Here is a 12,682-nt window from a genome sequence, read left to right as displayed (position 1 = left end):
TACATGCTGGTCATCTGGCTGCTCCCAGGTCAAGTCTCTCAGACAGATAAGCCATCTGTCTGTCCCAGAGTCCTGGAGTATGAGGACACCCTAGGTAATGCCTCTGGTTTCATCCACATACAAGGGGAATGGTTAAATAATGTCTGAGAAGCTCAGAGTTGGGGCAGATACCAGGGCCTTTTTCAAGGCTTTGAAGACCCTCTGCTGAGTTTCAGTCCGCTCCAAAGGCTGCATACCCCCAATACTGGCACAGAGGGGTTTGGCTATCTCAGCAAATCCAATTAACCATAGCCAGCACTATCCAACCATCCAAAAATTCCCACACTTGTTTTTTCAGCATGGAAACAGGGATTTGCAGGATGGCTGAGCCGTGGTCGTGAGAAAGCATTTGCTTTCCTTCCTCTAAGTTGTCGCCCAGGCATGTGATCTCAGGGACACTAGCTGAGCCTTGGTGGTGACACTCTGTACTCCAGGACTTGGAGGGCCTCCAAAAGGCCTTCTGTTACCTGTTCACACTCCTCCTCTGTGGTCGGAGCTATGAGCAGGGCGCTTCGTGGTTAGTTTCATCTAAATTCCAACAGATCTGTTCTCAGACCCCATCAGATGGTGCTGGCGAGTCCCTGACCCCCTTCTCCTGGTCTATTTCTCCCATTTCCACTCTTATTTGTTTCACCAAGGGCAGCAATAACAGAGCAAGAGAATTTCTTTTCCTGTCTGTCCGACACTGAATCTCGGCTGTTGTAAACTTTCTGAGCAATTTCCAGAAGTTGAGACCTGCTCATGCCTTCAAATCCATCTAATTCCTGGAGCTTTCTTTCTACGTCTGGGGCTGACTGCTTGACAAAGGCAATATTAGTGGCTCTGTGTTTGGGGAGGACATCTGGGTTTTGGGGAGTCTCACAGAGTCTTTCTAGAAAGCCAGTGGGAAATTCATTGACCTTGAGTAAACTGACCTACCTTGGGTGAGCTGGTAGGTTTTCTGATTGTCACTTTTAATCCTCCCAATATTTGGTGGGAAAGTGCCCTGTGTCCTCTTACCTTAAAGTAGTTCCTAAAGAAAAGGAAGGATTTTGGGGTCTTCCAATTTTACAAGTTACTGGTAGAGAAGGGGACATGAAGTAATAAACATGAACAAGGAAGGAGTTGAATTTTCACACAGAGAGGGGGGGGAGGGAGAGAGAGAAAGAGAGAGAGAGAGAGAGAGAGAGAGAGAGAGAGAGAGAGAGAGAGAGAGAGATCTGTGATATCAAGAGAACTACTTCCCCCTACCCCAGCCCTAACCAGCTGCTAACCAGGCAGGAGAGGAAGAAAGTACAGATAACTAGTTGTTCCTCCTCCATGGGACTGGAACAAGTAGAGCATTCAAGTTTCTCTGGGCACCCTAATCAGGCCGAAAGGATTTGGGTCCCCAAAAAAGAGGCCACAGGTCTTAAGCCCGTGGGAGTTGGGTGGGACCATTGTGTCAGTCGTCTGTCAGCCAAAGGGAGGGACTCGAACTAACCAATCGCACTCCTGCAGCCACTTTCCTGAGGAGTCATCTCCCCAGCCCCACACTCTGATAGCAAGAGGAACTGGACTGGACAGGCAGTTTGGTCAGAATGGGGGGTGGGGGTGAGGAGTGGGGGGTGAGGGCCTGTTGGCCTTTAAGCTCTAAAGCTCTTGCTGGTGCCTGAGAATTATTTTCATTTGGGGGCAGTTTTGCTTCTCATCGGGGATAGTCACCCAGCAGGAATCTTTGCTCCAGGAACCCAAGAGAAGTCGGAGAGAAGAAATAGAAACATGGGAGAAAGATGGCTAAAAGCCTAAGGAGGCGGTGGGTGTGAATTTGGAAATGGTTTGTTATACGATAGCTGATCGGAACAAATGAGGTGTTTCAAGCTACGTCTTCACAGCCAGGAGAAACCTCCTATCTGCTATGCTCCTGGCACCAAGCTAAGGTCTCAGCATGGACTAAGAAGCGAACGTCAGAGTCTCTGGAAGGACTGGTGTCACCACAGTGTGTGCGCTGTGGCAGCAGAAGCAGGGGCTGGTGTGAACTGAACCTGACTCTAGGTTGTATAGGGGAGGCCTCGTGTTGAAAGGGAGGTGGAGTGGGGAGGGTTGTATGGGGCTCAATAGAGAGTGAATTGTAGAGGGCTGGCATGATGAAGAAATCTTCCATCTTCCCAGAGGCTGAGAAACAGAGGCCCATGCTCTTTCTGAGTGCCTCTCTCTCTGTCTCTCTATCTCCCTGTCTCCCTCTCTATCCCTCCTCTCTCTCTCTCTCTCTCTCTCTCTCTCTCTCTCTCTCTCTCTCTCTCTTTCTCTCTCTCCCTCGCTCTTGCTCTCACTCTCCTCCCCCATCCTGTGCAAGCCTGCCTTGAACTTGCAATCCTCCGGCCTCAGCTAGCTGTGAGCCACCACATCCATATTGAATCCGAGACTTTAATTGGGGGGGCAAATACACCTCTCAAAGGGACAGAGGAAGGATCCCGGCCTGTTTTACAGTAAACATTGAGTCCATGTGGCTGCAGTACCACTGCACTCTAGGCAGATTCGTATCGAGGTGGTCCTCGGTCTACCCCAGGGGTTACCTAATGGACACTCTGCTAATGCTGGCTTAAGTCATTTAACTTTGGAGGAAACAGGGAGACAAAGCACTGAGTGTTCCCAGACACAGTGATGCTCAGCCAAGAAGAAGGTGCTGTGGGGCGTGACTGCACCTACTTGTAGCCCCAGCACTTGGGAGGCTGAGGGAAGAGAAATGTGTGTTGGAGGCCAGCTTGGGAGCGGTGTTAACCCAACCTGCCCCCTCTGTCCTGGGGAGGGGACTTAAAAAAGAACGGTCAGGAAAGCCTGTGAAGAACCGGTCTGAAATACTGTTGGGGGGAGGGGGTTCTTCACCCACTTTGCTCCCAAATAACCACCAAGCATCGCCATGCCCTCTCTAGCCTGTTTTAGCTCCCTAACAAATAACAGAGACTATATTTGTAATAAGGAGCGTGCACTAAGCTGGGCAGGTTCTGAGCTCGTCTAACCCTCTAATGCGCCCACTTCCCAGCCATGGGCTCCTGCACCTGCCTCTGAATCCTGCCCTGGCTCTCTCTGGTCCCTATATGTCCCCACTGTTGCTCTTCCTGGTGCCTCCACATGTTGTCTCTACATCTTCTTCTCTTCCTCCTCCCTCACCTGGGCCCCTTTTCCTGCGATCGGATGTCCCGCCTTCCCCCTTTCCTCTGCCCATTTATGGTTGAATCTGACTTTATTAACTAATCAGAGTCGATGGAAACCACTTTTTATGTGACATTGAGACCGGAGATGGTTGGCCATGCCAACGTGCATCCGGAATGAAACCAGACGCCTGGGCATAGAAATTAGCATCTGAATACACAGTGCACACACAGCCATCCCTCAACACAGGTCTGCCTCCACCTTAGGCTTGGAAGCCATATTGTAGGAAAGACAAAACTAGGCTCATCCCTGTTTATGATTAAACCTCTGCTTCTCAAGTGTTGGGTATGCTCCACCTGTAACCTTAACCACAGACAGCTCTGGGCTGCATGTTCTGGGAAATGGCAATCATGTCTTTGCTTCCAAAAGTTATTATAACCATCTTGTAACCCTACCATTGACCGACCACCCATGACTACCCTGTTGTGCCCTATGTCTTTGTTTCAGGAGGACTAATTCATTATACTTATGGTCTGTTCCTATAACCAGGACTACATTGCCCACCAAATCCCCATCTGGAAACCCCAAGCAATAAGAGCTTTGTCTTCCTCATGTCCAATGCAGACTTTTGGAAGCTCATGGGGAGGCAGCCTGTGTACACAAATAAAAGAGTTTGTTTCAACTGCTTGGTTTAATTAATTTGGCCACGATGGTTTGGGTCTCTGGTCTTTCTCCTCCTGTCTCTGGGATTAAATACGCATGAGTGGCAGGTACCAAGATAGATGCCTAGCATAAAGTGGAACTGCTTTAGCCATATGCTCTCCACAGCTGACGGAAGAGTTTCAATGATCTTAGAGAGTTGGAATGTTGCAGCTCCAGAGCCAACTTACCGTGGGCTATCTTAGCCTCCTAAATATCTATTTATTACCCATTTCTCTGTGTGACCTAAAACCTTTGTGAATATTAGAAAAATCCTTTTGTAATGTATGAAAAGACCCCTGTTTTCACCACCCCAAGAGCTGAGAATGTCGTCACGTAGCCTCTGAGGCCTACAGCTGGGGTTTTCCACTTCACTATAAACTGCCTGTCTGATGCACACACCAATGTGTTTCAAAGTATTCTGTTGCTACAAAAACTTCATGAAGAGCTCCTGGGGAGACTGCTCAACAAGATGCTGGCCACCAAGCCTGATGACCTGAGTTTGATCCCTGGAATCTGTAAGCTGGAAGGAGAGAACTGACTCCCCCAAGTTGTCCTCTGGTCTCCACATAGATGCCATCACACACACACACACACACACACACACACAGACACACTATAAGTGTACATGTATGAACACACACAAATATATATATATCCATAATAAATAAATATGATTAAAAGATTTTTAAAAACTTGACATTTTTACTTCATTGGAACATAGATTTTGGGATCACTTAAGTTTGTGCCCACTCAGATTTGACTCCAGAACACTCTGTAGTAGTTTGAATGAGAATGCCCCTCATAGGCTCTGACTGCTTGGTTACCAGGGAGAGGCACTATTTGAAAGGATTAGAAGGGTTTGAAGGTATGGCCCAGATGGAGGAAGTGTGTAACTGGGGTTGGGCTTTGAGGTTTTCAAAAGACTAATTAGGCCCTGTGTCCATCTCTCTTCCTGCTGCCTGTGGATCCAGATGTAGATCTCACAGATAATTCTCCAGCACCAAGTCTGCCTGCAAGCCTCCATGTTCCCTCTCATAAGGACAATGGACTGCCCTGCTTCCCACCATGATGACACAAGAGCCTCTGAACCTGTAAGTCAGCCCGGTTAAATGATTTCCTTTACAAGAGTTGCTGTGGTCATGGTGTCTCTTCACAGCAATGAAACCCTGACTAAGACCAACTGCTTCTTGTTCCATTCGAGGTGACAGATGTATTTCTTGCATTGACAGGCATCTGAAAGAACATGGAGGTGGATGTTAAGATTTCTCTCTGCACATTTACAGGTTGTTATGAATATTCTTAAGGGATGGATATGTACAGGGCTTTATATGTCTAGATGAGCAAATTCTATCTTATCAATTGGATCAGAGGTTATTTGTGTTGTGTGTTCTTTCATGTGGTGATTTAATTGAGTTCAAGAGAGTGTGTGGTAGCTGGACACACTGGGCCCACCATGGAATTGGGATATGTATGTCTGGCATGGTGGCAACCTGCCTTGGGAATTAGATGGGTAGAGAGATTGTTGCTGGGCTCAGAGAGTAGCCATTGGCAGTGTGAGATGGGATGGAGCTAAGCGGGTGAGATGCTTTGCTGTATGAGACGAAAATATCCAACAGATGCCATGTGGCACTATGGTGCTGGAACTAATGCAGGATAAAAGAAACCATTTTTAATTTTACTGCAATAAGTGGTGCCCAAAGTAGGACACAAATCCACTAGGAAGCCTAAGAGTTGAGAGAAAGTTTTATTTTCTAAGTAAGAGGGGACAAGCGCCATGTTGAGTCACATGATGGCCCAAGTACCAGAACCTTAAACAAAGAAACACAAACAGGCTTAGAGGCTATAGTTCCCCTGCTGTGATAAGACTGACAGCTCGGAGAGTTAGAGATTAAAAGCTGCTCAATTCTTAATGACAGGTGTTATTGGAAGGTGATTAAGTTTGTTTTTAGAAGAAGAGAGTACAGAGATTACCCGAATCACGTGGGGATTTTCACCCACAGTTCGGAACTTAGGGAAAATTAGTCATTGACTCCAAGTAGAGAGCTGTGATATATACAAGTTAGTAAGGTTATTAAAAATAGAAGTCTGGGGGTTGGGGATTTAGCTCAGTGGTAGAGCGCTTGCCTAGCAACCGCAAGGCCCTGGGTTCGGTTCCCCAGCTCCAAAAAAAAAGGAAAAAAAAATAGAAGTCTGTACACCAGGCAGAGTAAATACAGGCATATATTATGGAAGTTATTAATAAAAATCTGAGGGGCTGGGGATTTAGCTCAGTGGTAGAGCGCTTACCTAGGAAGTGCAAGGCCCTGGGTTCGGTCCCCAGCTCCGAAAAAAAGAACCAAAAAAAAAAAAAAATCTGAGGCTCCGGGTAGAGAGCTTGACAGATGGATATACTTTGGGCTAGAGTCCTGGTTTAATAAGCTGCTTACTTATTGGTATTTGAATTGATAGGAGATGTTTAATCTGTTTATGAATTACCCCTGCTAAAAGCTATATGGCTCAATGATGCCAGCTAGCGAGGGTTGGTGGTTATTTTTGATATTTACCATGACAGGAAGCTCAAGTTCTTTTAATGTGGGCTCCACGGAAATTTTGGGTTAATTTCCTGATATGACAGATTAGAAAAGCCTAAACACTACTGTTTAGTTTACATCCTTTTTTTAAAATTGTTTAATCTTCATAATGGGTGTGACTTTGAGTTTTATGGTTATATTAATCCTCTGGGAGAGAGTGCAAGATACAAGTTTTTCTGGTTACAGACTAAGGAACATGGTTTTTTTGGGAGAAAGATTTTATCTTTGTGTTTTTAAAAACAGTGATTAGGCTCTGGAAACCTCACAGAGTCATACTGATCAGATTTGATAGAGGGAGACTGCCTGAGGATCTAAATTCAAGCGAATCAAACAAAAAGACATTTCGAGGGTTGGGGATTAGCTCAGTGGTAGAGCGCTTGCCTAGCAAGCGCAAGGTCCTGGTTTGGTCCCCAGCTCCAAAAAAAAAAAAAAAGACATTTCGATTCTAAACTTTTGACTTGAGAATTTTATTTTGCAGAATGTACCTGCTTGGATTCCTGATCTCAAGGACTTTCACCTGGGTCCAGTCAAGACAGACACATCAGGCTAAAACATTTGCTTCATTTTCCCTACCCTCTACCCCCTGCCCCCACCAAGGATATCTCAATGCCCACATACAACTTGAAGAAGTTATGGAAGAGTCATCCTCCTTATTCCCTGGATTTTGGAAAGGCTGAAAGTGTTTATTCTAAGGTTGCTTTTAGAGAAATTTAGAAATGGTCATAATTTAACAGGGAGGAATTAGCTAGATTCATTTGTACAGCCATAATCTCATTTGGTAACTAAGCTAAAACCGTATTTTTACTTTGGTATAGAATTTATTTGTTAAAAAAAATTTTAAAGTACTAGGTTTAAAGTACTAGTCCTTCAATTGATGCCATTACAAACTTCTCAGTTAATTAAACATAGGAATTAGGGACCAAATAGCAAATTCATGGCTCTGAGTTTGTTAGAGTGCTTTCAAGATAATATATTAAGATAGTTAACAAACAACAGTCCAGATTACCTTATATAGATAGATGGTTTTAAAAAATGTCAGAAATCCACAAAATATGAGATTTAAAGTTATTTATCTTTTGTTGAGACATATCTGCTCCTAACCGTTCCCCTTTGGTGGATTAAATGAAGAATTTGAACATCTCTACCTCCAGGTGAAGTAATACTTTGTGGCGAGGCAGCCACTGGTCAAAACTGCCTAATTCATCTACAGACTGATAGTGTTCAAAAAGGGAAACTTTATGCAAAATAGTTAACAGATAATCTTTGTGGAGCCAGAATTATCAGCCCTTCAAGGTTTCTGCATTTCAAGAGTCTGTCAGTTGATTTTGGGCCAGAAGGCTGAAAATTTGTGCTCACATATTGCTAACAGGGGACTGTGCTAGTGGAGATTTGTCTCTACAACCTCTCAGTTCTGGAAGCCATGTTAGGCTTCCTTTGTGTATAGATATTTGGTCATTCTCAGATTTCTGACGGGGTTGAAGACATTATAGTCTCATAGTCTACTCAGGCTGTTTAACTTTGAAAACACATATTTTATTAGATAGTTATCAGATAGTATACAAGCTAGACAAGATATAACATAGATTTTTAAGCCTTTCTTAAGCTGGAATAGATAACTAAATGTTCTGTTTAACTGATATAGTGTTGGACTGGGTGTTAGATATATTTTATGCTTTTTTTTAAAAGATCGATTTATTTACTATATATAGTACACTACAGCTGTCTTCCCAGAAGAGGGCATCAGATCTCATTTCAGATGGTTGTGAGCCACCATGTGGTTGCTGGGATTTGAACTCAGGACCTCTGGAAGAGCAGTCAGTGCTCTTAACCACTGAGCCATCTCTCCAGCCCCCTATTTTATGCTTTTAATTTACAAAACAATAATCGTGTTCAGCTTATATTTGAGAGAAAAAGTTTTTTTGTTTTCTTGTTTTTTTTTAGGAATATATCAACCAATTGTTTATTACACAGCATGAACAAACAAGCCTATGGTGTCAAAACTCAGGAAACGAGAGGCAGGACCAGGAGTTAAGAGACCAGCTAGGCCTCATGGAGACCTTGCCTCAAGTAGAAATAAACAGGGTTGGTAGTACACATTGAACTCTGAACATCATACACCTGTAAAAACAAGTCCCCCATCTCCAATGACTCGTTCTAATCTGTTCTGTGTATTTATTAAAGATAACAAATTTGCCTTTATTACAAAATTCTCTGCAAACTAGAAAAATCTAAAAGATCTATTCCAATTACCTTCTAAATCAAACTACCAGGCTTTGACTCATGCTCAATTCTTGGGTAAATTTGTCATTCGCATGAATCCAAATGTCACACATCCTATGTAATTTAAAAGGTTAACAAGTAGAAGAGATTTCCCAGCACCAAGAAAAGTTTAATCTTAACAAACAACAGCTTTCACATCTGCTGCGTGGCACCGTTAACGGCAAGGACAGGGTACAATTCGAACTGCCCTAATTCTTCTGGTTCTGCCCCATTTTAGCATTCTCAGACGGATCCCATCTCTGATAATGGCAGAAAGTGCAGAAACATCTGAATGGCTCATCTCTGGTCTCATTTCCTTCAAGCTGCCTTTGTCTCTGCTCAATCCGAACAAATCTTCTCATCCTTCCACACCAACAACAACATGTGGACCCTTCTCTTGGGAAAGGCGCTTTGAACTTCCCTCATGATTCTTTCACTTCTGTTCTCCACAGGCTGGTTCTGAACCCGGAGACGAAGACTGTGACGACGAGGATATTGTGGCCGCTCGGCACTGGGGTTCAGGGTTAGCTTTTTCATGACCTTTACTAGTGTTTCTGGTTGTAGGATTTCTGAATCATCCGGTGAGACCTCTTCATCTTTCCTCTGAGATCCATCATTCATCTAAGCTTCTGGGTACACAACTGGGTCGACTTTCTCTGACGGCTTGTCCATGGCGGTGGGCAGAAGCCTCAAAAGCTAGCTCCGAACAAAATTGCTAGCTAATCTTTGGAAAGACCTAAACTCTGGCCCCAACTAGCAGAGACTGAAGTCGAGAAAGGTTTTTTTAATTAGACAGAAAGGGTGAAATGTAGGATGATGTCATTATGCAGGTGAAGGCAGGTACAGGATAGAACAAGGCCTGTCATTGGACGAGAAGGAAGGATGGGAGGGAGAAAAGTTTTAGAGGAAGAGGAGACTGGAGCTAGGAAAGAGAGAGCAGCTGAGAGAACACGGAGGCGGATGTTAAGATTCCTCTCTGTGCATTTGCAGGTTGTTCTTAATATTCTTACAGAATGGATGTGAACGGGGCTTTGTATGTCTTGATGAGCAAATTATATATTATCAATTGGATCAGAGGTTATTGTGTTTCATGTTCTTTCATGTGGCGATTTAATTGAGTTCAAGAGAGTGTGTGGTGGCTGGACACACTGGGCCTACCACGGAATTGGGATATGTATGTCTGGCATGGTGGCAACCTGCCTTGGGAACTAGATGGGTAGAGAGATTGTTGCCGGGCTCAGAGAGTAGCCATCGACAGTGTGAGATGGGATGGAGCTTAGAGGGTGACAGTCTGTTGACTGAGATGAAAATATTTAATAGATGCCTTGTGGCACTATGGTACCAGAACTAGTGCAGGATAAAAAAACCATTTTTAATTGTACCACAACAATTTCTTGGATCTTGTTTTTCATTTCTTCATTTAAAACTTTTCATTCTATCTTATGTGTTTGTGTGTACCTGCCTGAGAATATGCCTGCATACCACAAGCATTCAGGAGTCTGTGGAAGTCAGAAGCAGTGTTGGCTCTCCTAAGAGTGGAGTTACAGACAGTTATGGGCCACCATGTGGGTGCTGGGAATGGGTCCTTTGGAACAGCAGCCAGTGCTCTTAACTTATGAACCATCTTTCTAATGCTTGTTTTACATTTCCTGAGACAGGGTCTCAAGTGGGTCAAGCTAGCCTAAAATGTGCTATGTAGCAGAGGATGACTTTGAACTTTTGATCCTCCTGCCTCTGCCTCTACTTCCAGAGAGATGGCATCCTATTTAATGTTGCTTGCAATGCATAGGTTTAGGGCTGACCACTGGGATCAGATAATCTATCTGGAAGGTTATTTCTAGAGACAACGGATTCTTCCTCTCTCAGAAGCCATTGATTGCCTTTAAGCTCTTCACAGGGGCAGGTGGGTTTCTTATTTGCTGGCTTTATTTTTTTTAAGCTCTTCAGGAGATTAAACCCAAGGCCTGTGTGTGCTAGGCAAGCATTCTGCCAACTGAGCCATATCCCCAGCTCAAGGCATAAGTATGGAAAGGTAAACCAGTGGATACTGGAGAGCTCTTTCAGTTTTCTGGGTTTGAGAGCCCCTGTGAGAAAGCATAATTCACAGGCAGACACGTGGGGGACAGCCATTAGTCATATGAACCTGCAAACCCAGGTTAACACCAGTGGAAGCACAGGGAAAGTCCCATTCAGCGTGCCCCTCAGAAAGACGGTATAGGTGTCTTCCTCATCAAGGAATTAACCCACTATTTTCACAGGAATCATCAGATGAAGAGCCAGAAAGTAGCAGTCGGGTCCAGATGCAGAGACATTCATTTCTGAGACATGGGGTGAGCAGAGAGTCTCCAACGACGTGCAGGCTCCGGGCAAAACCCTGAGGAGGAAGTTTCCCCAGGACTGAGGAGGGCTCAAGACTTAGAGTGAACCCTGCAAAGGACAGCTTACAGGTAACTCCACCCTGTGCCCAGGCCAGGAACCCAGGCTTTAGCCGTGCAGGAAGTTGGGTGCTATTGGAAAGCCTAGGGCCCCACCTTTGGGCCAGCCTCCAGATAGTTAAGATCTGTGGTCAGATTGGAAATCAGACAAGGATTACAGTTCAGAAGAGCTTGGATCGGCTGCCAAATTGGAATGCTTCTCCACAGAGGCTTAGGGTGGAAAAAAAAAATAGGTCAGAGCCCAGGTCATGAGAGAAAGAGCAGGTTATTGGCTTTCAGTGTGGGCTGTAAACGGCTGGACTTGAGTTTTCCAACATTGATGTACTTCATCCTAATGATGACTGTGCAAAGGCAAGGATGTAGCCCCCTAGGCTTAAGGAAGGGAAGGAAAAAGGAAGTGGGGAAGGGGAAAGAGTTTGGAATGGAGAAAGACTGAGAGGGAAAGAGAAATTAAGAGTAGAAGAGGAGGCCAGCAAAATGACTCCGCAGGTGGTGGCATCTGCTCTCAATCTTGTGGATCCAAGCTCTAACCCCAAGACCCACACACGTGGAAAAGAGAACCCAGTCCCACAAGCTGTCCTCTGAACTGCGTACACATGGCGTAGCACAGAAGTACCCACCTACCCTTCCACACAAGATAAGTAAATCAATATACTTTTTAAAGACGTGAGCCGAAAGCCAGGTGTGGCGGTGTACACCTTTAAAGCCAGCGCTTGAGAGACAGAGGCAGGCTGGCTTCTGTGAGTTGGAGTCCAGCCTGAGCTACAGCCAGTTCTATGCCAGCCAGTGCTGCATAGTGAGACCACTGGATGAGGGCTGCAGAGATGGCTCAGTGGTTAAGAGCACTGACTGCTCTTCCAGAGGTCCTGAGTTCAAATCCTAGCAAACACATGGTGACTCACAATCATCTGTAATGAGATCTGGTGCCCTCTTCTGGTGTGTCTGAAGACAGCTACAGTGTACTTACATAGAATAGATGAATACATCTTTAAAAAAATTTATTGGGTGAAAGAATCCAGAAACCACTACAGAAATTATTTATAAATTTATTAAAATATGTATATTTTTAAGGCTTCCAAGATAATATGAAGTCAGATGACAAACCAAGAAAAGGTTTCTTTTGAGGTGACATTTACCCAATATGTGAATCAACAGGGAACTACAAAGAACAAAGAGAAGTAAAAACGGTCAAAGGATTCGAAGAGCCAATTCCTCCCCCAGAGGATAGAAATAGTTCAAGAAAGACAGAAGATTAAACTCAATGTCTTTGTGCAACATGCACACAAATCAAACTTCCCAGGAACAAATTCTTCACCTATCAGATTGGCATTGGCTGTAGATGGTTGGTATAGTAACTCCATTGTTGGGGAGCTTGTAGATAAGCACACCCTTGTGTGCCTGGGGAGGAGGACAGACCGGTAGAAGCTTTGGAAAGTGATCAGGCAACGTTTAGTTCAGTCTTAGCATTGCTATCCCTTTGATTCTGTGAGTCCACAACTAGGAGTTTCGCCATCAAAAATACGCTAAAAAAATCTCTTCAAAGAGGCATACAGAAACTCAGGGCAG

The 12,682-nt window shown here is 44.5% G+C and overlaps 1 pseudogene; it reads right to left on the bottom strand.

Annotated features, from left to right (window-relative positions):
• Nucleotides 1-8,890: 8,890 nt before the first annotated feature.
• Nucleotides 8,891-9,675, bottom strand: Dppa3-ps4 (developmental pluripotency-associated 3, pseudogene 4; annotated as a pseudogene).
• Nucleotides 9,676-12,682: the final 3,007 nt, after the last annotated feature.

Source organism: Rattus norvegicus, chromosome 5 (genome assembly GCF_021556685.1).
Source record: "Rattus norvegicus strain SHRSP/BbbUtx chromosome 5, alternate assembly SHRSP_T2T, whole genome shotgun sequence".
Lineage (NCBI taxonomy): Eukaryota > Metazoa > Chordata > Mammalia > Rodentia > Muridae > Rattus > Rattus norvegicus.
Note: the sequence above shows the minus strand (reverse complement) of the source record. Positions and strands in the feature narration are given on the sequence as shown.